Source organism: Rattus norvegicus, chromosome 15, assembly GCF_036323735.1.
Source record: "Rattus norvegicus strain BN/NHsdMcwi chromosome 15, GRCr8, whole genome shotgun sequence".
Taxonomy (NCBI): Eukaryota; Metazoa; Chordata; class Mammalia; order Rodentia; family Muridae; genus Rattus; species Rattus norvegicus.
Genome location: NC_086033.1, coordinates 21,560,028 through 21,581,359, shown reverse-complemented (window position 1 = coordinate 21,581,359; position 21,332 = coordinate 21,560,028). Strand labels below are relative to the sequence as shown.

Sequence of the window (21,332 nt, the reverse complement as noted above, 5' to 3'; positions counted from 1 at the left end):
AATCTAGAACCAACAGAAGTGTTTTCAATGACTGTAAAGATTATAAAAGATCACCCAAGTCATTGAAAAGCTTTTAGCTGTTGGGGGCAGAAAGGATTATCTGTAAACACCCAGATGAGAAGCATCTGCCCCCTGTTGGGACTTCACAGTATTGCACTGAGCCCTGAGTGCAGAGGGAGAGGGGAGAGATTCAGTGACAGGAATCTACACAGAATATACTTGGAGTCTTTTAATCTCCCTGGGATGAGAAAACCTTATTGGAAAACAACTACTTTTAAAAGAACGTGATTTATAAACACTGGCTCTCAGTGGAGGAGAAGGAGATGGAAAACTGTCTTCCAGCTCAGAAAACAGAAACAGAAGATGGAAGTCAAGTTGCATGTAAGAAAATGCCCTTGAACCAAAACCTCAAGCGTTCACAATTACTTTCCAGGAGCCATCCGTTTGGGCAGGAAGGCTACTGCCACCAATGTGTCCTGAAATGTCAGGTGGGTTTGAGATTCTCCACCCACAGAGAAGCTATCAGTGCTTCTAGACCCAGTGCTGCCAATGCCCAGAGACAGCAGTGCGATCCAGAGGAAGGGGTGCGAGGCCCTCTGGGAAAGAATGAACCATGCTTTCTCCGGAAAATAAATACCAGAGAGGTGTTATAAGGTGATTTCACCCAGCTGCTCACAACGCACACAGAACGCTAAGCAGCCAATTAGCTAATAGGCACACTGTACATTAAATTATTCAACTCCCCAGCCAGCTGCTAAGCCCATAGATAGCATTAAAGGATAAGGACATCTGTCCCATGCCCTCAAGATGCGTTATTATCCGTGGAGAATCTTAAGAAATATACGCAAATTAGGCTAAGGAGATATCGTTCTTGTAAATGGCTTGCTGCCCAGCATAAAGACCTGAGTTCTATCATAGGACCAACATTTAAAAAAAAAAAAAAGGTATAGGAATGTGTTCTGGGAAGGTAGAGATGGGACATCCCCGGGCCATGATGACCTGATTGCTCAACCTGAGTGGTGACATCCCAGTGATAGGCCCTGCCTCATAGCAAACATCACCCACCAAAAGGTGGAAAGAGTCTTGTGTGTATGTGTGTGTGTGTGTGTGTGTGTGTGTGTGTGTGTGTGTGTACACATATATACATACATATTTCCTCACACAGTAAAAATCATGTTAGTGGGACCGCTAACCACTGACCTCATACAGATAGATCTTCTAAGTCACATTGACAGGACTGCTAACCTCTGACCTCACACAGCCATTCTTCCCCTTCAGGTTCATGCTCAATGGTGGAAAGATGAAGTTTCAAGCCTGGTGAGCAGGGTGGGTTTGGTCATTTGCTCTGTGCTCCTCTTATTATTTAGAAACCAGAGTGGACTTGGTACAGCAATTTATTCCAAAAAAAAATGGACTCACCAGTCTTTAGAAGCTGTCTGTCTTATCTCCGGGCAACAAGTGTCACCCTGCATTTTAATGAGTTCTTACATCAACTGCTGAGTTCTAAACATATTAAGAAGCTTTGTTATTTTTTTTTAATCCTTCATCTCTTTGTCTATATAGTAACAAAATTCCATTTCAGTTGTACCTTTAAAAAAATAATCCAAGGTAAGATAATTTCACCAACCGGCTCCTCGTATGAATGAAAGCTCCTCTCCTCAGTGAAGCATCATGGACTTGCCAAGGTCTAGGCTGGGAGGTGCGTGGTGTTTTCAATCAGACTTCAAAGGTCAAGGGTAGGCGAGGACCTAAATTATTACATCTAAAAATTACCTTACGGCCTTCCGAAGAACCGAGTGCAATTCTCAAAATGGTATGCTGCCAAAAACACACTTCTGAGTCCGTGGTAGGGCCAGGTAATGGAAGGAGGGCCAGACCGTTTTTCACCCCACAGCCAGCGCAAGACAAAAGAGAGCGACCTGGGCACTGCCACACAGTCCCCATGTGTGCTTTGCAATGGCGTGTAGGCATCCCCACAAATAGACACCATCTCTGCTTTTTTATTACCCCTTCAAATCCCAAGCGTGTGGGTTTCAGTTCTTTTATTTTTTTAAAACCCTTCCTGTTCTTAATTGTTTTTTTATTCTCTTCGTTGATAATTACCCAATGGCTTCCTCTACCCCACCATACAGTATCTGGGCTGTTGGGATTATAATAACTCCTTCTCTTTCTCTGAACTATGGTCCGGTTGGGAAAATTAAGAAATACCCAACCAACTACAATATGACTGTGTTCCTGAGAGAGCCCAGCCACGTTCTCTAAATCAGTATCTGACCTAGGCCCTGTATCTAGGCCCTAGGCCTTTAGCAAGCCCTGACGGTGTTTCTGTGTCCACTGAAGTGTGCACAGCAGTTTATATAAGGGGGTGGAGGTGTTGCCAAGACAAAGAACCAGGGAACAGACATGTGGGAAGGAGAATTTCCCAACACAGAGGGCATGGAGCATTGGTAAGAGAAAAATTTCTGCAGCATGCTGTCAAAATTGAGGTCTCGAGTATGAAAAGGAATTACCCCAATTTGAGGAGTAAAAAGGTGAATGTTAGGTACAAAAAAGCATACCCCATGAAAAAGCAGTCCTTAAAAAATCCCTCGTGGCTCAGTGGTAGAGTGCTTGCCTAGCATAAACAAGACCCCCGGATTCAATCCCTAGTGCTAAAAAAACTTTAAGAAATAATGATAATAACTAAAGGAAGAATAGGTAAGAAATGAGAAAAAGAGAAAATAAAAGAAAGGAAATTTTTAAAATAAAATATACTCTCATGGAGAGAATCGTTGAGTGTGGGTGGGGCTTGGAGTACAGATGAGTGACGGGCAGGAGGCAGAGGGAAGGCTCCGACATTATCATGGATTTTGGAGAATACCTTGATGGCATTGACTCCTGAAGGACTTCAAGATGGCGCCCTCTCCCAATCACTGTTACTCTGGCCACTTTTGGGAGGACTTACAGGTTTTAGAAACACACTTTTGGTGGAGAGTCTTTTCCCATCATCTCTCCTAAGTCTCTTCTCTTTACACTTTTGCCTTCCAATTTGTCTACCTCCTGATATTTACAGTTAGAAAATATCACAATGATTAGCCACCTAGTAATATTGCCCTAGATTATCTCCCGACTATGCCATCAAAGTAGCATTATCAATGAATTAACTAAGGTCATCCCATCTTCTCCTGACTCCACTTTGTATCTGTTTAGACAATTCTCAGCCCCCTACCCCACAGTAGTCATGTCTGCCTTGCCAATGCATTTAGGAGTCCCATGATCCTGACCATGGTTTAGATGTATTAACCAAAATAATTGTTAATACAAACTTAAATTGAAATAACTAAAAAAAAAGTATACATCAAAATTAATTGCCATTTGTGTCCAATAAAATTAAACAAATGTTCTGCCTGAACGAATGCTGTAAGATTATTCTTCATCTCACCTGATGTGATTGCATTTTTCCTTTTCAGACACTGTACTCTGAGGGCATCAGAAAACTTTGAGGCATGAGCCTGCTCTCGGTCTCTGACCAAAATTAAAGGACTCATACTCTTAATTGGCTTAGTTAGCCTGCTGGTTTGTGTCTTTCTCTCATGCGTTTATTAAAGTCTACTTACTGTCTTGATTAAGAAATATCCTCGATGTCCTCATCCTCTGTCACATTTGCTGCCATCTTGTTTCTGACCTCTCAGAGCCTGGGATCTTTCTCAGCCCTTCCAGCACACTGAATGGGACCTGGCGTACCTCTTGCTGGGAACACTGACTCCAGAGTACTATTTTTAATCAAAGAAATACCAGGCATCAGCAGAAGGACATAGGAGAGACTGTATGAGAACAAGGCTTCTTTGTGAGCTTCCAACTTCTCAGGTTGTGTAATTATTGTTCCACAATAAAACACAGAAACACAGACCACCACAGTGACAGTGAGTGACATAACATCATTCCCATCCACAACAGTTATCTGAGTATGTTAGAGCAGCTCATCCTGAGATTTCACGAGTACTTATCAATCTTATCAATACATGTTTGGTGCTCATGCCTGTGTATAAGCATGTGCACAATGTGTGTGTGTGGGGGGGGTGTATGTGTATGTGCGGTGTGGTGTGTATGGTGTGGTGTGTGTGTGTGGTGTGGTGTGTGTATGGTATGGTGTATGTGTCGTATGGTGTGTGTGTGTGTGGTGTGGTGTGTGTATGGTGTGGTGTGTGTGTGGTGTGGTGTGTGTGTGTGGTGTGGTGTGTGTGTGTATATATGTATGTGTGTGTGGTGTGGTGTGTGTGTGTGGTGCGGTGTGTGTGTATGTGTGGTGTGGTGTGTGTGTGTATGTGTGGTGGTGTGTGTGTGTATGTGTGTGTGGTGTGGTGTGTGTGTGTGGTGTGTGTGTGTATGTGTGGTGGTGTGTGTGTGTATGTGTGTGTGATGTGTGTGTGTGTGGTGTGTGTATGTATGTGTGTGTGATGTGTGTGTGTGGTGTGGTGTGTATGTGGTATGGTGTGTGTGTGGTGTGTATGTGTGTGTGTGGTGTGTGTGTGTATGTGTGGTGTGGTGTGTGTGTGTGTGTGGTGTGTGTGTGTGTGTGGTGTGGTGTGTGTGTGTGTGTGTGTGTGGTGTGGTGTGTATGTGGTATGGTGTGTGTGTGGTGTGTGTGTTTATGTGTGTATGTGGTGTGATGTGGTATGTGTGGTGTGTGTGTGTGTGTGTGTGTGTGTGTGTGTGTGTGTGTGTGTGTTACTCGATGCTTTAAACATTGAGGAAGGGTTTCATGCTGTACCTGGAATGCACAGATTTGACTGCCTTGCTCCAGGGACCTCCTGCCTCTGAGTCCTGGGTGCTGAGATTACAGGTGTCCACCATGCTGCCCAGCTTTTACATGGGTTCTGGGGATCCTAACTCTGGTCTCCATGCTTGTGCTGTGGACATTGTAAGCACTGTAAATGCACTGAGCCATCTCCCCAGCCCTCGGTGTGATTTTGAGTTACATTCTCCTGGTAACTGATGACACTGAGCTTCTTTCATGTGCTCATTGGCCATTTGGATGTCTTCTTTGGAGAAATTCCTACTCGGATGCCCTACCTATATTTAAATGAATTATTCTTGGTTTTAGTAATCTGATGTTTTTGGCTTGGCTTTGTCGTGTTTCTGTTTGTGTGTGTGTATGTGTGTGTGTGTGTTACAAGCTGGTTTTGTTGACTTTTTTCTATTTTTCTGTTTTATTTCCCCTCAAGTCTTTGTTATTTCCTTCCATCTGTTTGGTAGGTTTAGTTTGGCCTGCTTTTTAGCCTAAACAGAGAAGTTAGGTATTGGCTTGAGGTCTTTTCTTTTTTAATAAGCATCTATACATATGCATTTTTCCTACTATGCTACTTCTGTCTTACAAATATATTGTGTTGTGTTTTCATTTTTATTAATCTCAAGACATTTTCTAATCCCTGCAGTGAGATTTGGAGTTGGCCCATTGATTACTCGGGAGAGTGTTGTTTGATTTCCATGTATTGGTGAATTTCCCAAGTACTTGTCTCTTGTGTAGAAATTTCTTCTGCATTGAAGCAGTCCCTTCCTGGAGATAATTTCATCATCAAGACGCAAAAAGTAAATGGAACTTCTGAGACTCAGTAAGAAAAAACAACTCACAAGTCTCAGGACATTCCTAAAACTTATGAGATTCATAAGGTTCCCCTCCCAAAGAATACAATAGCACTAACAACTGCTAAGGGAAGAGTAGAAGTGATCTTCCCTCCAGGCAAACATGTCACCATACCCTGTGAGTAAGCTCAGTGAACTCATCCCTTTACCAAGCTGGACATTGGTAAAATTGTGGCTTTGGTCTGTTGCTGACAATGTATGGTGAACAGATTTGTTCATGTCTCCCAGAGAGTCACACATTGACTTCTCTATTGATTCCAAATTTAATTCCATTAGACACCTTCCATTGTAAATACTTTTAAGTATCCAATCAAAGCTACTCCTGAGCTTGGAACAATAGCTCAGTGGTAGACAGTTGGCTTGACTTCTGTGAGGCCTTGGTTTGATCCCAAGTACTACAAACTGCTCTTTTTTACAATTGCAATCTAAAAGTAAAACCCAAAACTGAAAGCCTGAATTTAAGTAAGTTTTAAAAACTAAGTGAAGGAATGAGCTCTAGAAAGAAGGGGGGGTTTGCCAACACCCTGCACACCCAACCCGAGGGATTCTTCCATTTCTTATTTGATAGCTACAAAGTACCTTCAAATTTACACAAGGAACGCCTAGTTTTTGTAACTTACAAATACAAGCAAGAACAGAGAAAATATGGTATTTTTAGATCAAGAAATGGTGGAGAGGGGGAAGACTAAAATGACTGGTTGATCCAACCAAGTTTCGTGTGATTTTTAAATAACAAGACTTGCCCACTTCCCTTTGCAGCTTTTTGGAAATTGTGTAAGAAATATTTTCCTGACATTCAGGCTGAGTTTTCCTTTTCTCAGTTTCATCATGTCAGGAATAACTGTGTCTCTCCACACCACCCCAAACATTTCCTGCAGCACCTGCAGATGTATGTTTAGCCCCCCTTCTCACTCCTCATCCAAGTAAAACATATTTAGACCTTTTAATCTATCCCCTTAAGCTATTAATTATACCTTTGGATATATTCTCTTAAGCTATTCAGATGCCAGCACCCAACGGGCTCACCCTTGATGTCACATATGCAGTTTCTACATTTATGCCCCCTGGCATCTGACTTAGAGTGTGAAGCCCAAATAATACTTCACTTTTTAAAAATCATAGACACTCACTTTCCATCGCCAACCGCAGGTGGCTTCGAGTCTTGCTGCTTTCCAAGCGCTGAACCTTGGGCCTATTGGGTATCTGTCATTTGGATTATATCCTCTCAGAAGTCAGAAATAAGCACGTTCATTCCCTGGCACCCTCGGCGTTCCTAGCAGCTCATCTGGTGTGGCGCAGCTATTCGCAGCTCGGGCAGGCCAAGTTTACAAGTGCACAGGCCCTTTCAGAGTCCTGCTGGAGTGTTCTGGCTATTTCTGAAAGGTTAACTACCCCACACCCACACAGAGCCCTCAGTGGCTGAACAGATTCCCCCAAAGCAAGCCTAACTCTGCTCTTTTATATGCCCTTAAAACTCCACCTAAAAGTTTAAGACGTTCTTCAGCTGTTTTTGTATAATTCAGTATTACTTAGCATACAAAGCATTGGTCTCGCTATAGTTTCAAATAAGATTTTCGCTGATCCTCCTCCCCATCTCTTCTCTCTGTCCCCTCCAAAACCTTCCACACACCTCCCAATGGACTCCTTTCTGCTTTTCTGTCACAGAGGTCCTATTGTTCTTCCCCTATTTCCTCAACACTACTTTCTTTCTCGTGTCCTCCCTCCAGTTCCATATCCTACCCCTATACTCACATGCAACTGTATGCACTTATATACGTTGAGATCCACATATAAGAAAGAATGTGCGATTTTCACCCTTCTGAGTCTTAGTTACCTTGATTCATATGACTTCCAGTTTTACCTATTCTTCCTGAAATGTTTCAATAGCTTTTCCTTACAGCTGATTAAGATTGCGTTGCGTGTGTATTCAGCTTCATTACACATTCATCTTTTGGTGGACATCTAGGCTGGTTCTATTTCCTTGCCATCGTGGGTAGCGTGGAAATAAGCACAGAGAGGTGGATATCACCATGGTTGTGTGTGCAGTCCTTTAGATGCCCAGAAGTGGTATAGCTGAGTCCTACAGTAGTTCTAGCTTTAATAGTTTGAGGAACCCTCCATAGTGATTTCGTAGTAGCTGCACCAGTTTCCACTCTCAATAGCAGTGAATCAGTGTTCCCTGTTCTTAACATAGATGCTGACATCTGGTTTTGTCTATTTTCTTAATGACAGGCTTTGGGGTGATATTCTCTAAAATTCTCAGTAGCTTTTAGATCCCTTCTTAGAAGTTCTTGGACCCTCTCAAGACTACACATAACTGAGAATTTTAAACTGGCTGACCTCAGTAACTCAGTCTATGAAAGACAGCTGAAATATCATTCAGTTGAATTCCACTAGTTGAGAATGTAATGTTACCTGGACTGAAATTTATCTTTGTCTTGAGCATGGAGATTCCCTAAGCAAATACATACTATGTAAGCGGGGTGGTATAGTTTCATATGTCTTAAAAAAATAATTTTGCCTAAGAACAGTATTGCACAATGTATTTGAATATATACTCTATGAAAATGTCTTGGTAACATATCTACTTAAAGAATGTGTTAAGAATTAATCTAATTTCCATAGGGACTAGAGAAGAGTGCATTGATTTTTCAATGGAAACGTAGATTTGATTTCGACTCTCTAAAGCATTGGAAAAATGATGTGTGTGCTGTTCATTTCAGCCCTAACCACAGAGGAAAAGCCAAGATCCCAGAATAGATCCATTTCCTATCATAACGGTTTGAACGTGTCTCCCAACATTAATGTTTTGGAAAATCAATCCCAATTGAAACCACAATAGAAGAATGATGACTGGGTCAGAAGGCCACTGATCTCAGGGGTAGACATATGTCATCATTACAAAGAACAGCTTATTATAAAAGCAAAACCTGACCTCTGTTGTTCTCTTGCCTGTTCTGAGTAAACTCTTGTCTGTCTTTCTTCTGCTATGGAATAACACAGCGGGAAAGCCTTTCCTAGATGCAGGCACCTTGATAATGGGCTTTTGCAAGGGCTTCTATGCTGTGATAAACAGTGTGATCAAAAGAAACTTGTGGAGGAAAGGGTTTATTTCAGCTTACAACTCTCAAGTCACACTCTGTCACAGAGGGAGGTCAGGGAAGAAACTCAAGGCAGGAACCTAAAGGCAGAGACTGAAACAGAGGCCATGGATGCATGATGCTTGCTGGCTTGCATACCATGGCCTGCTCAATCTGATTTCTAAGAGCACCCAGGCCACCAACCTAGGGATGGCACCACCCACAGGGGCTGGGACTTCCTAATCAATCAACAATGAAGAAAATATCCCATAGGCTTACCTGTAAGCCAATCTGGTAGTAGAACTTTCTCAGTTGAGGTTTCTCCTTGCAGATGCCCCTAGTCTGTGTGAAAAAATATAACAAGACAACAGGACACCTTCCTAGCCTTCAGTTCTATAGAAAAGAAAAAAGAAAAAAATGGTTACAGGATAACATGAGTCCAGACACTGACTGGGAGAGACTCAGAATCAACAGTGCATGACAAACAGGAAGCAGAGTCAACAGCAGGACATTGGTCCTAAAGAGGGTAAGATAATAGCATATTTGGGTCAAATAAAGTCAAACCCAACGTACAGAGCTAGAAACAAATGTTCTCCATTTTGTACTCAGTCTTTTTATTTAGCAGGACTCAGAACAAAGAGCAAAGGAGAATTAGGGACTTGCAGAAAAAGACTAGATTCAAACGAAGGCTAAAACAGACTTCTTCTGTCTTCCCCCTGTGCCCTTCATCTGTGTTCCAGCATTTATACCACCAGTAGAGCAGATAATCCCCCAAATACACCCAAGGATGTGTCACTGACACAGATCTGTAAAGTTAAATAGGAAAAAGTTATTCATATCTAATTCAAAAGAGCCTAAACCTCATGCTTTACATAATATTACTTGATTCTTCCTTATGCCAGGTGTCAGACTTAATTTCCCTTTATGATATCATCCAAGGATTTTACTCTAAAACAGTCATTATGCTACCACAGAGCTAAAATATGTAAAGAAACTTAACTCCCTTGATTCAAATGATAAGTAGGGTAACAGGCTGCTATGCGAGAGCACAACTCAAGAAACCAAGCCAAGGGTTTATATAAATAGACAGATACACAACGCTGCCAGAGAACAAGACTGTTCTGTCACATCTTGGGAAACCCAGAGGACCCAGAAAAAGAACAAATACTGTTGTTTCCTGACCAGAGTCTCATTTATATTCTCTGTCTGTGTTAAAATGGTAAGGAGTGGGTTTCAAAAAGAGAACAGCAGACCAAACTATAAAATTCCTTACAATTATGAGAAATATGTTTTTCTTCCCTTTTTCCTAAAATCTACAGTTTCTCATGTTTCCTAGAGCCTAGACAAGATGTGGGCACGCCGATTGGTATTAAGGATCAACTCAGGTTAGGTGTCAATGTAGTGGACTCCAGGAAAAATTGGAAGACACCTTCTCATCCACCACCACCACCACCACCACCACCACCACCTCCACCACCACCACCACCACTACCTCAACAGCTCTCTCCTTTTTCCAGACTTCTGTAACTGTCCAAAGGATCTCATGTCTCTCCGGAAGGATGGTAAAACCATCCGTGTCATGTGTCCCCTTACTCTGACCTCTTTCATCCCTGGGCAACATTGCTAACTGTGATTCTCTCCCCACAAGGGATGTGACCTTGCAATATAGAATTTCAGATGGTCGTTTTAAATAAAACACACACAGTAAAACCCAATTGCCACCCTTGCCTGAAAGCGTTGTCACAATCCAAAAATCTAAAATGTGGCCGAGGGGAGGAAAAATAATTTTTCATCTTAAAAGGCTCCAATGGTCCAATGGACCTAGACAGTGATCCACAAGATTTACATTTCCCTTCGATTAATAGCATTTTGTGAAGATTATTATAATCTATGTTTAAAGATGCCTCTGAGAATTCCTATAGCATAAAAGTCCAACATTTTTGAAAGCCCATGGTGGGTGAGCACATGTGCTACAGTGTGCACATGGAGGTCAGGAGACGACTTTGTGGAAGTCAGTTCTCTCCTTCCGCTGAGTGCAACCTGGGGCAGTAGTGGGGGTGGGGCAACATCTTCAAGTAATCAGTCTTGACAATAATAGGCACCTTTTATCCATCGAGCTGACTTCCAGACCCAAGGTTCTCCATTTTTGGCAATTACCCCAAGTCATCTAGGTACCTTGACAAAGCACAGAGTCCTGAACTCTATCCTCAGAGTGTCTCATTTGATAGTTCCGGGGTGGAGCACCAGAATTTGATGAATAAATGATACTGACCCTCCAGGTCTGGACAGTACACTTTGAAAGCCACTGCGGTAACCCACATACTGAGGATTTAATCTCACCTTTGCATCCGCTGATTGAATGCTCTCTGCTAAGACCTCTGAGTTCTAAAAAAATATTCTATACATCTCTGTTTTCCTTGACACTTGACTTCTTTTTCTTTCCTATTACTGTGACATGCAACTTAAGGGGTAAGAGTTTATTTGAATCACAATTTCACGTTATAATCAGTCATTGTGGGAAAGTCAAGGAGGGAGGAATTTGAGGCAACCAGTCACATCACAACCGCAGTCAAGAGAAGAGAGCGGTAAGTTCTTACACCCCATGTTAGTTTTCAATTCCTTTTCCCTACTTCTATGCAGATTAGAATCTTTTTGTTGGGAATGGTGCCACCCATAGTGGGCAAATCTTCATATTTTAAATAAATAATAAAGATAATGCTCCACAGATGCCCTTCATTCGGTCAACTTAATCCCAGTAATCCCTCTCTGTAACTATAACAGCATTCAGTTTGGATACTCATTCCAATCTGAACTTCCTTAATGTCAAAGCACCCAGAACAGATTTCTAAGCAAATATATGTAATTATCCCATCTTTTTGTGCCCATAGAGACACTGGACTTCCCCATATTCTTTGTTGTGGTAAATATTAAAAATAGTCTGAACCTCTTAAACTGCATTAGCGATGGCACCTGTGGGGCCACATGGCACTGTGAGGTATCTTTACCTCAGTGGCTCAACGTTGCCCCCAAGTACTCTCTGACCTTGGTGGTCCTCAAGTCATTCCAGTGTGGCACTTTGCCACACTGGTCTCTCAAGTTAGTTCCAGCACCAGAGGGCCGTACAAAACTAACCATAATTTATCTCTGATTAGTATCTCTCCTGGTGGCTCTCTACTAGCCTCGAACTTTCTGGTTCCAGCTACTCGGTAAATATCATGACTCAATAAACTGCAATTCAACAATCAGATTTATGTGTTAAATTCTCAATCCACAATACATCCACACAATAAACTCCCAACCAATTGATAAAGATATAAACCACCCACCCAGTTAAGATAAATTTACCTGTAGAAGTCCATCCCTTAAGAAATATACATAACTACCTAGGGCCATTTAGGAACACCCAGATCTGGGTCATCCTTCTCTGTCTCCATCTTGATTCTCCTCCTTTCCCTTTCTCTCTTGCCTTACAAAAACTTTGTCCTGCCTTACTTTTTTACTATCCAATCATGGCCTTGACCTAACTTGTGCTAATCCTCACCTGCATATAGACTTCAACCTACACTTCACCCTTTCTGTCTAATTAAAAAAAAAAAACTCTTCTCTCAAATGTAAGCTGAGCACAGCTATTATCATTTTGTAATTGATAAAGTATAAAATATCTCTAACACCCAGTCCAACATTTTATCAGTTAGACAGAACAGTTAGTTATCTATTCCAGCTTAAGAGAGGCTTAAAATCTGTGTTTTATTTACCACAACAACTCTTCTCTTATTCTGAGCATACTTTATTTCTATGAGCCTAAAAATAAATATTCCAAATTCATTTATCTTAGTTCTTCAACTCCTCCATTATTTTCCCTTACTTTTTAATCTTCATACTCTACCATACTACAATGTGTGGTGCTTGATACCAAATCGTCCACTCATCACGATCTTCAAGACAGCAGACCCTGCTTTGCCCATCTTGACTCACCTCATTCTCCCAAATGAACTGTATGCTAACAGTTGTGCTTCTTATAGTTTTAGCTTTCAAACTTCTGAATTCCATTCATAAGCTTTTTACCTGAGAAGGCCTCCCTGTATCCCCCTATTCAAATTCTTTATACTCACCAAAGTCCAACTACATCTGTGAATGAGGTCTTCCTGTATTATTCCAATTAGATAAGTACCCCTTCCCCTCTCTCCTTAGCTTTCATTAATGACAAAGTGTAACTCTCATACTAATATCCTTTTCCCTCAATACACAGATTAGTTCTCCCAATGCCGACATATTTTGATGATGACATTTTCTCCTATTTATCGAAATGATCATGACTGAAGATGTTATATAATTATTATTCAGAATGTATGTCTTCCAGAGTAACTCATAATTTATGGGAGGATGTTAACATGTTTTTCTTGGCTCAGGAGCTACCCAGAAATTTCACATATGCATCTTTGATAGTTGATAATAGTTTTGTGTCAACTTGACTCAATCTAGAGTCATTTGAGAAGAGGAAACCTCAATTGAGCAGGAGGAGGAGGAGGAGGAGGAGGAGGAGGAGGAGGAGGAGGAGGAGGAGGAGGAGGAGGAGGAGGAGGAGGAGGAAGAAGAAGAAGAAGAAGAAGAAGAAGAAGAAGAAGAAGAAGAAGAAGAAGAAGAAGAAGAAGAAGAAGAAGAAGTCGTCCTCACTAGCTTGAACAAGAAACAAGAAAATGGGTCATTTTCTTGATGGAGGTTGACCTAAGAGTTGCAAGTTCCTCAAGTTGCTTTGGTCATGTAATTTTATCACAGCAACAGAAACCCCCAACTGAGACAAAAATTGGTACCACCAATGGCGTATTGCTGTGATAGACCTGACCAGGATATATATATTAGAGGATTGAAGATGTTTGGAACTTTGGGTTACAACAGCCATTGACTGTTCAGAGCTTAATGGGATGTTGTAGAAAGGTAGATGAATGCTGAAGGCAGTGTAGATGATGGAGAACTGGCTGTGAGCTTTCAGAAGGAAGCAAGTATTCCTTTAAGGCCATTTATGTGGTAGTTTGCACTAAGAATTTGTGGTTCTGGTCAGCTGGAGCTGAATAATTCTTGAGGTTAGCAAAGGACCAGAACTACCAACATGAAACCTAAGCTTTTCTGGGACGATCAACCTTGGCATCTGGGGCTGAATAATCAGCTGTGATGAAGAAGGGACCAACATCATTCAGACAAAATCATACGGGAAGTGTTTCTTCAGAGTCAATACACAGAGACTGGGTGGTAGAGGTGGGCGGTATTGTACCTGGTCATGCTGACAGCTGAGTTTTTATAGAAGAGTTTTATAGAAGAGCTTTTCAGGTGGCACTGGTTTTAAAGGCATAAAGGAGTCATAGAAAGGAGCTGAGGCATGGCATTGTGAAAGAGCAGAAGAGGCCATTAATATAAAGCTTCAGTTGCAGTAGAAGCCTCAGGATCAAAGAGGTCATGGAGAGAATTTGAGGCTTAGCACTATCTGGCAGGGTCAGAGTCCCTGAAGGAAGGTCAGCAGAGGCTGTTGGTGAAGACCCAGCTCAGTTGCAGAGGAGAACCCAGAATTTTACCAATACCGTGGGACTACCACCAACGATAACAGCAGTCATGAAACGGAGCTGGTCTGAGTTTATGGAACAGGCTGTGTGTGCTTGGGGGACAGAACTGGAGAGGTGAAAGTGTCTGAGCCCATTAGAGACAAGAGGGTTGCAAGTGGGTCCCAGACCTCAAACACTGAACTTTTTGCACTGCTTGTTTTGCTCTGATTTGATTGTGATTGTGCTCTGTTTCTTAACTCTTGAAGTAAGAAAGTATGGAACCTATCCTAATACACACATACACACACACATATATGTATGTATGTATATGTGTATGTATGTATATATGTATGTATGTATATGTGTATGTATGTGTGTGTGTATGTATGTATGTATGTATGTATGTATGTATGTATGTATATGTGTATGTATGTATGTATGTATGTATAAACAGGAGTCCACAGTTAGGAACTCAAACTTTAGAAACACTGTGAAATTTTACAATTTTACAGAGATTTTGGAACTTTAAAGAAACTTTGGATATTTTAGAGTGACTTGGGATATTTTAGGGAAACTTTGAAAAAGATTTTGGGTGTGTTCGAGTATTTGAATTTTTAAAGACTCGGGGACTTTTAATAGTGGAATATTTTACGTTGTGATATTAGTATTAGCATGCCATCTTGGGCACACATGAGAAAGGGAAGGTTGTGGTTGGACAGTGATGTGTTTGTGGGTCAGGTTGAAAATGTCAATTACTTTCTTCTTTTTTATTGAAAATGATTTTTTCATATAATATGTTCCGATCACAGTTTTTTCTCCTTCATCTCCTTTCAGAATCTCCCAACCCCCCCACCCCCCCCACCCACCCTACTCCATATTCTTTTCCTTCGTCTCCTTAGGAAGCAAACAGGCAAAACCATTAAAGTAAAAATGAAAATGAAAAAAAAAATTAAGACAAAGAAAGAACACAAGAGACACACAGAGAAAGGCACTCACACCTTTTTCTTAGTTGATGATTTGATGTGACAGGTCCCAGATCACTGTGGTTAGTGTCCCCTCTGCTGGCGATCCTGGACACTGTAAGAAGGCAATCTGAGTAAATCAATAAGCAGTGTTCCTCCACATCGTCTGCTTCAGTTTCTGTCTCCATGTTCCGCCCTTAAGTTTCTGCCACGTCTTCCCTCTGTGACGGAATCTGACCTGAGGGTCGAAGGGTGAAATAAGCCCTTTCCTCCCCCCAAGTTGCTTTCTGTCATGGTGTGTTATCACAGGAATAGAAACCTTAACGAGACAATAATATCCCAGTATTTCTCCCGTTAACAATAGCTGTTTCTAATACTCTAAAAAGAAAGCAACTTCTCAGGACCAAGAAGGTACAATATTTGAGATTTGATCTGCATATTCAGGATTCAAGCCAGTTCTCTCCCCAACACAGGACTGTATCGGCAGCCTTGAGCCTGCCAGTACATAAGGCTTGACATTGGATCTATTGATGCTGACATGATAATCTATGTTAATAAAAGTCACCTATGGACCCTGTGGGGAAACTGCCTTCCCCTGGACAGACCCTTCTAGAAGTACCAATTCTTGATGACTTCTCTACCCCCCAAGTTCCTCGTTTGTATCTCCTGCCTCCATCTCTGAGCCACTTTCTTGACAGGGTAACTGTATCTGACTACTTCCTTACCATGCGCCTCTCTAAAGGGACCAAACGTTGTCACTACTCTTCCAGGTCTCAAGATGGGTCCTTTTTGTAGGTTGATGTCTATATGTAGGTGAAGGCTGGCACAAGTTAAGGTAAGGCCTGTAATTAGACAGTAAAAAGTAAGGTGGGGACGAAGTTTTTGTGAGGCAGGGGAGAAGAGGAAAAGGGAAGAAGAGCCAAGAGGGAGGCAGGGAAGGACAACCCAGACCTTAAACGGCCGCAGGTAGTTATGAATATTTCTTAAGGGATGGATTTTTTTTTAAAAAACATTTATTTATTATGTATACATCATACAGCCTTCTGTCTTCATGTATGCACCTGCAGGCCAGAAGAGGGCAGCAGACCTGATTATAGATGGTTGTGAGCCACCATGTGGATGCTGGGAATTGAACTCAGAACCTCTGGAAGAGCAAACAGTGTTCTTAACCACTGAGCCATCTCTCCAGCCAAGGGATGGATTTTTATAGGACAATTTGTCTTATTTAGGTGGGCGGTTTATATCATTATTCAATTGGTTCTAAGTTTATTGTGTGGGTGTATTGTGGATTGAGAACTTAACATATAAATCTGATTGCTAAATTGTACGTTTTTTGAGTTTTGATTTTACCAGGTTGCTGGGACCAGGGAGTTCCTGGCTGACAAGAGACAGCTGGGAGAGGGCAGCTAGGAATGAGGGCAGAGAGACTGCCAGGACTAAAACATAACTAGAGGTAGCATGGCGTGGTGCCCTAGAGCCAGACACCATTGAGATGAATGTACCTGCTGATGCCATGGGGCCCTACGGTGCCAGCACTAGGGCAGGATAAAAGATTCTAATTTTAATAATTACCGCAATACTCTTTGATGATGGTCTGGTCTTCATAAATGCTGCTGTTTCCTGAGGTCTTGTGAAACGTTTCTCAGAACTCATTGGATATGATGACCTGAACAGTCTTAAAGACGCACCATTGTGGAAGTCCACATACCCTCCAGGATCTGCTGCTGTGTAAGAGGAAATCCTTTCTAGCACTGCTCCTATGTTTTGTGTGCTCTTCCAATGGCTTTTAGGAGTTTGGGCTTCAGGTATCACTAACCCATTATCTCTAGTGTAGTAGAGCACACCACAGTAATCAAATCGCAGCCCATGGAGTTTTCCAGTTGTCTTCAGAATTACTGGAAAGAGTGGAAGAGAGTGAGAGGTTAAAACAACAACAACAACAACAACAGCAGCAGCAGCAGCAGCAGCAGCAACAACAATAACAACAACAACAGACAGAAAGAGAGATGAGAACTGAATGGCTCACAGAACTTGCACAGTTTATCTACCCAATCTACCTAACCCTGCACTTACCCTGTATAGCCAAAGTTTCTACTCCTACCCCACCACCTTCAGAAAACAAATTACTCAATGTACCCACCCCCCCAGATAAAAAATGCTTTCATTCAGGGCTCTCACTAAATTAGCAGGCCAGCTTTAATGCTGACATTAAGCTGTGACTAGAGTAGGATTCTATTTAGATACTCCCAAGACTTTGACTATTATTCATGAGCATGCAAATAATTCATCAAACTGACCTTTTCAACCCCTGCCACTTCCATATAAGTCATCCATGACTTCTGGTCATCCTACATACTTTGTACTGACAAATGTTTAATTTGCAAATGGGCATGTGGGATGACTTAATAGGTAATTTTTCATTTCGATAGTATTTTTTAAGTGTTTTGTCTAAGTTAAAAACCAAAGTTAAATCCACAGGGTATAAAAGGTGTTCTTTTTTCAAAGAGAGAGAAGGAGGGAGAGAGGGAGGGGGAGAGAGAGAGAGAGAGAGAGAGAGAGAGAGAGAGAGAGAGAGAGAGAGAGAGAGATTCTTGTCTACATCATTCTTCTACAATGCATCTGAATAATAGCGGGACTATAAATAGAAGGTGCTAGGGTGACTAATTCTGTTTTGATTCCATCTCTTCGATGACATAGGAAATCCCTCTGTCCAAACATTAAGCTAAATCCCAACAGTTGGACTTGAAGAATTTTATCTAGGACATCAACACCAAGTAGCTAAGAGTGCCAACCTTGAATATGTACAAATATCTCCCAAAAGAACTCAGTCTTCTAACTACCAACTCAGGGGACCTGAGAATTAAAAGAAAAGTTAAAAGATAGCCTTGCTTTAAAAGAATATCCCCTCGCAGCCGTCTACCCATAAACTGTAAGGGAAGCTGAGTACCAGTTCCATTATCCTGGGGAAACCTCCCTGCCCTTTGAGACCAAGACAATATCAGCGTCCCTTACTGCAGGATCCTTTCTTATAGAAGCCCAGTGATCCTTCAGGAACGTGCCAGCTAAGCCAAGCCCCTCAGCCACATAGAGAGTCTACTGGGAGAAGAATGAATGAAAGGCTGGATTGGATTTTCCACGAAGCCAACAATTAAAGTTGTTTTCTTTAGTATATCCCTTTCTGTCGGTTGTTTTTGTGCTCTCCATGAGAAGAAACGAGTTGAGAAGGTTGATTCAGTCTCATCTCCAAACCTCACTTCCAGTTTCCATCGTATTAAAGACATGACTTAACTTTAATGTGTGTAACATAAACAGAATCATAAAAGGGGAAAAAATTAGAAACAGTCTGGACGAGTTGGTGTCCAGAACAGGCAAACGACACAGCTGATCGGCTCTTGGCACCGTCGCTCAGTTCTATTGTTTACTTTGAAGAGGAATTCTCCGCTGCCCAGCTGCTGGTTCCTCACCCTCCATTACTATCATTGGGAATTCCAATTTCACAAAGTTATTACAATACAGCCGCAAATAATCCATCTTGTCAAGTCCATCTTCAGGACTGAAGATAAAGCTGGAGCTGAGCTGCTGAGCACATCTGGAGAAGGTCCGTTACTTGTAATTGTGAGCCTCTCTGTTAATGCACCCATGAGAAAGGGGCTGACAGGCTGCATATTTCTGCAAACTGTTCCCAGAAAGAACCAATTTCCTGACTTCCATGTGGTGTCAATAATGGAGGCATGAGACACAGCAGTGCTTATGAAATATTAAATCTGCTTACAGGTCCAGCTAGAAGCAAATTCAGACCACCTGTGAGAAGGAGCCCAACAGGGTACACGGAGTTTGGCATGCACAGGGTACATGGGAATGATATGCTCTGACCTATGTATGTGGGCTGATTTGCCACAAAACTTCCTAACAGCAGAAGCACAGAGTAAAGAAAATGAAAGGGAGAGGGGGACAGGAACAGGGAGAGGGAGAGCAGGGGGGAGATGGAGAAACACATTTCTGCACATTTTGAGTTGAAACAGTTCAAATCACTGACATTATTAAATTTACTATCATAAGCAGCCAAAGTTCATCTTATTCATCAAGAAAAAAAAGTGACTGATGTTTTGTGGCATTAGTATTAGATCATTTTGGTTCTTGCCAATAAAAACAAAGCATTAGCGTTTCAGTGTTTTAATATCATGATTTAATTCTGTCAATGATATTAGGACCAAGAAGCTCAACCAACATGAAGACCCCATCAAAATTCTTGAGTCAAAGACTGTGGTTCTGAAATGAGTTCACCATCTTGACCTCCCGTTTCACAGTATATATTTTATGCTAGTGACTTTCCCAATACGGGTTCTTAACATTGCAAATGCAAAGTTTTATATCACTAACTTGTGTTTCAGGGGTTTGCCTAAGTAAATAGAAAAACATCTGGGCTCTTTTTTACTGGCAAAAGCAAGAGATATTTGACCTAAGATCAGATTTTGAGACTTGAATGTTAACTTGGGCTTTCCACAGAATGTGTCTAATTTTCCACAACTTTCTGTTGAGAGAGTAGAGCCCAGTTCTTTGGGGGAGGAGGGAAGGATATTATAAAGCAAGTATCCTAATAAGACATAAATTCCGATTGGCTTCCTTCACCCAAAATGTCATCCACAGGTCTAACCCATTCACATCTGAAAGAAAAAGAACAAAAATTCAAAGTCATAAGCTTAATGAGATGGGAGCATCTAGCTCTCTCCAGAATGAAGGGTGTGTAGGACATTGTGACTCACTCCCTGGGGACTTCCAGCCTGCCCCACCAGCTCTGCAAGGTCACCACCCTCTGCAACTCTATTTGGAATTTTCCTTGGCTTAAAACAAGTCACTGTCCTAGGACTCCCCAGAATCTGGAGCTATTGCACCCAGTAGGGAGGCATCCCAAGGCTCAGATCTATTTCTGACTTGGCCTAGAGAAACAGAGCAGGCCTTGCTTCCAGGACAGTTAGAGGTGACTGACTCAAGAGAACTAGCTGTATGGCCTCCATTCTCTCCAAGCTTCACAGGACAGTGGTCCCCATGTGTTAGTGTGGGCCACACCACTGCCCTCTGCAGGATGCTCCCTGCCATTATACATTATCTATGGAAGTCTCGTAGACTGTAGAAGTCTGTTTCAAACTTCAAAAGCAGTAAGGCCAATCCCAGATCTACTTTTGGTGAAGTACTTTATCAAGGTCGACTTTTGATCTTGTAACTGAAATAGTAAGCTCTCTGTTAGACGTGGGTCACTGCGTGCCTTCCAATACCTACTAAAAGCAGAGCTATTTCCCAAGGAGAAGAACCAAGGTCTGACATCATCTCCTTCAAAAGTTGGGTGTTTCTTAGCACTGTAGACTTTTAGAACTGGGATATTATATAGTGTGTGCACACAAGTATTTATGGCCAAATATTCACAGCAGTGTTTGTTCACAAAAATCTGTTTGGAAACACTGCAAATGTCCACCAGTTGGTGAACAGAATGACAAAATATAGTTTGGCCATATCTGTAGACTCCCCATTCACCGCAAAAAGAAACAAAAGTAACAGCCATACTACAACACAGATGAACTCTGCAAACATCATATTATGTGAAAGACACGAAAGACTACATTCTATCCTAGTGACTCATAAAACGTATCCAGAAGTCTACAGCAACAGCTGAGGATGTAACTCAGTGGAACCCTGCTTGCCTAGTGCGATGGTTAGTCCTTGTTGTCACTCTGATTGTGATTCAGGATTCTCTATATCATAGACCTCTCTGTGTATCTGTGAGGGCATTTCTGGAGAGGTAGAACTGAGGTCAGGCTATCTGCTCTCGATATGAGAGGTGGGGCACCGTCCCCCAGGCCAGAGTTTCAGACTTAATAAAAAAGAAAATGGAGAAAGCACATCAAAGTCCATCTCTCAACTTCCTGATTGAGAACACAATGTCACCAACTTCTTCTTCCCCCTGTTGTCACTAATGCTTCAGGGTCATGATGAACCCTCACACCAGGAGCCACAACCAAACCTTCCTTCCCTACATCAGTCTTGTCAGGCATTTTCTCACAGCAGTGCGAAACTTAACAATATATCTAGTACTCAGAAAGCCCTGGAATTTATCTCTGGACCGAGTTGGAAAAGAAGAA

General features: G+C 41.8%; 2 long non-coding RNA genes across 10 annotated transcripts in view; both read right to left on the bottom strand.

The window, feature by feature from the left end:
• The window catches only part of LOC120096947 (uncharacterized), a 91,520-nt gene extending 84,613 nt beyond the window's left edge, over nt 1-6,907 (bottom strand). For 6 of the 9 annotated variants that reach the window (XR_005493899.2, XR_005493902.2, XR_010058123.1 and 3 more), the window contains exon 1: nt 6,753-6,907. This is a non-coding gene — a long non-coding RNA (uncharacterized LOC120096947). Of the gene's footprint in view, nt 1-3,596; nt 3,753-6,752 lie in introns of all 9 variants that reach the window. The other 3 variants (XR_010058120.1, XR_010058124.1, XR_010058121.1) reach the window with 1 other exon arrangement.
• An 8,325-nt stretch (nt 6,908-15,232) lies between these two features.
• LOC120097169 (uncharacterized) lies at nt 15,233-17,215 on the bottom strand. The gene is made up of 3 exons (XR_005494396.2): nt 16,771-17,215; nt 15,924-16,040; nt 15,233-15,313 (listed from the first exon to the last, which is right to left on the bottom strand). It is a non-coding gene; the product is annotated as an uncharacterized LOC120097169 (long non-coding RNA).
• Nucleotides 17,216-21,332: the final 4,117 nt, after the last annotated feature.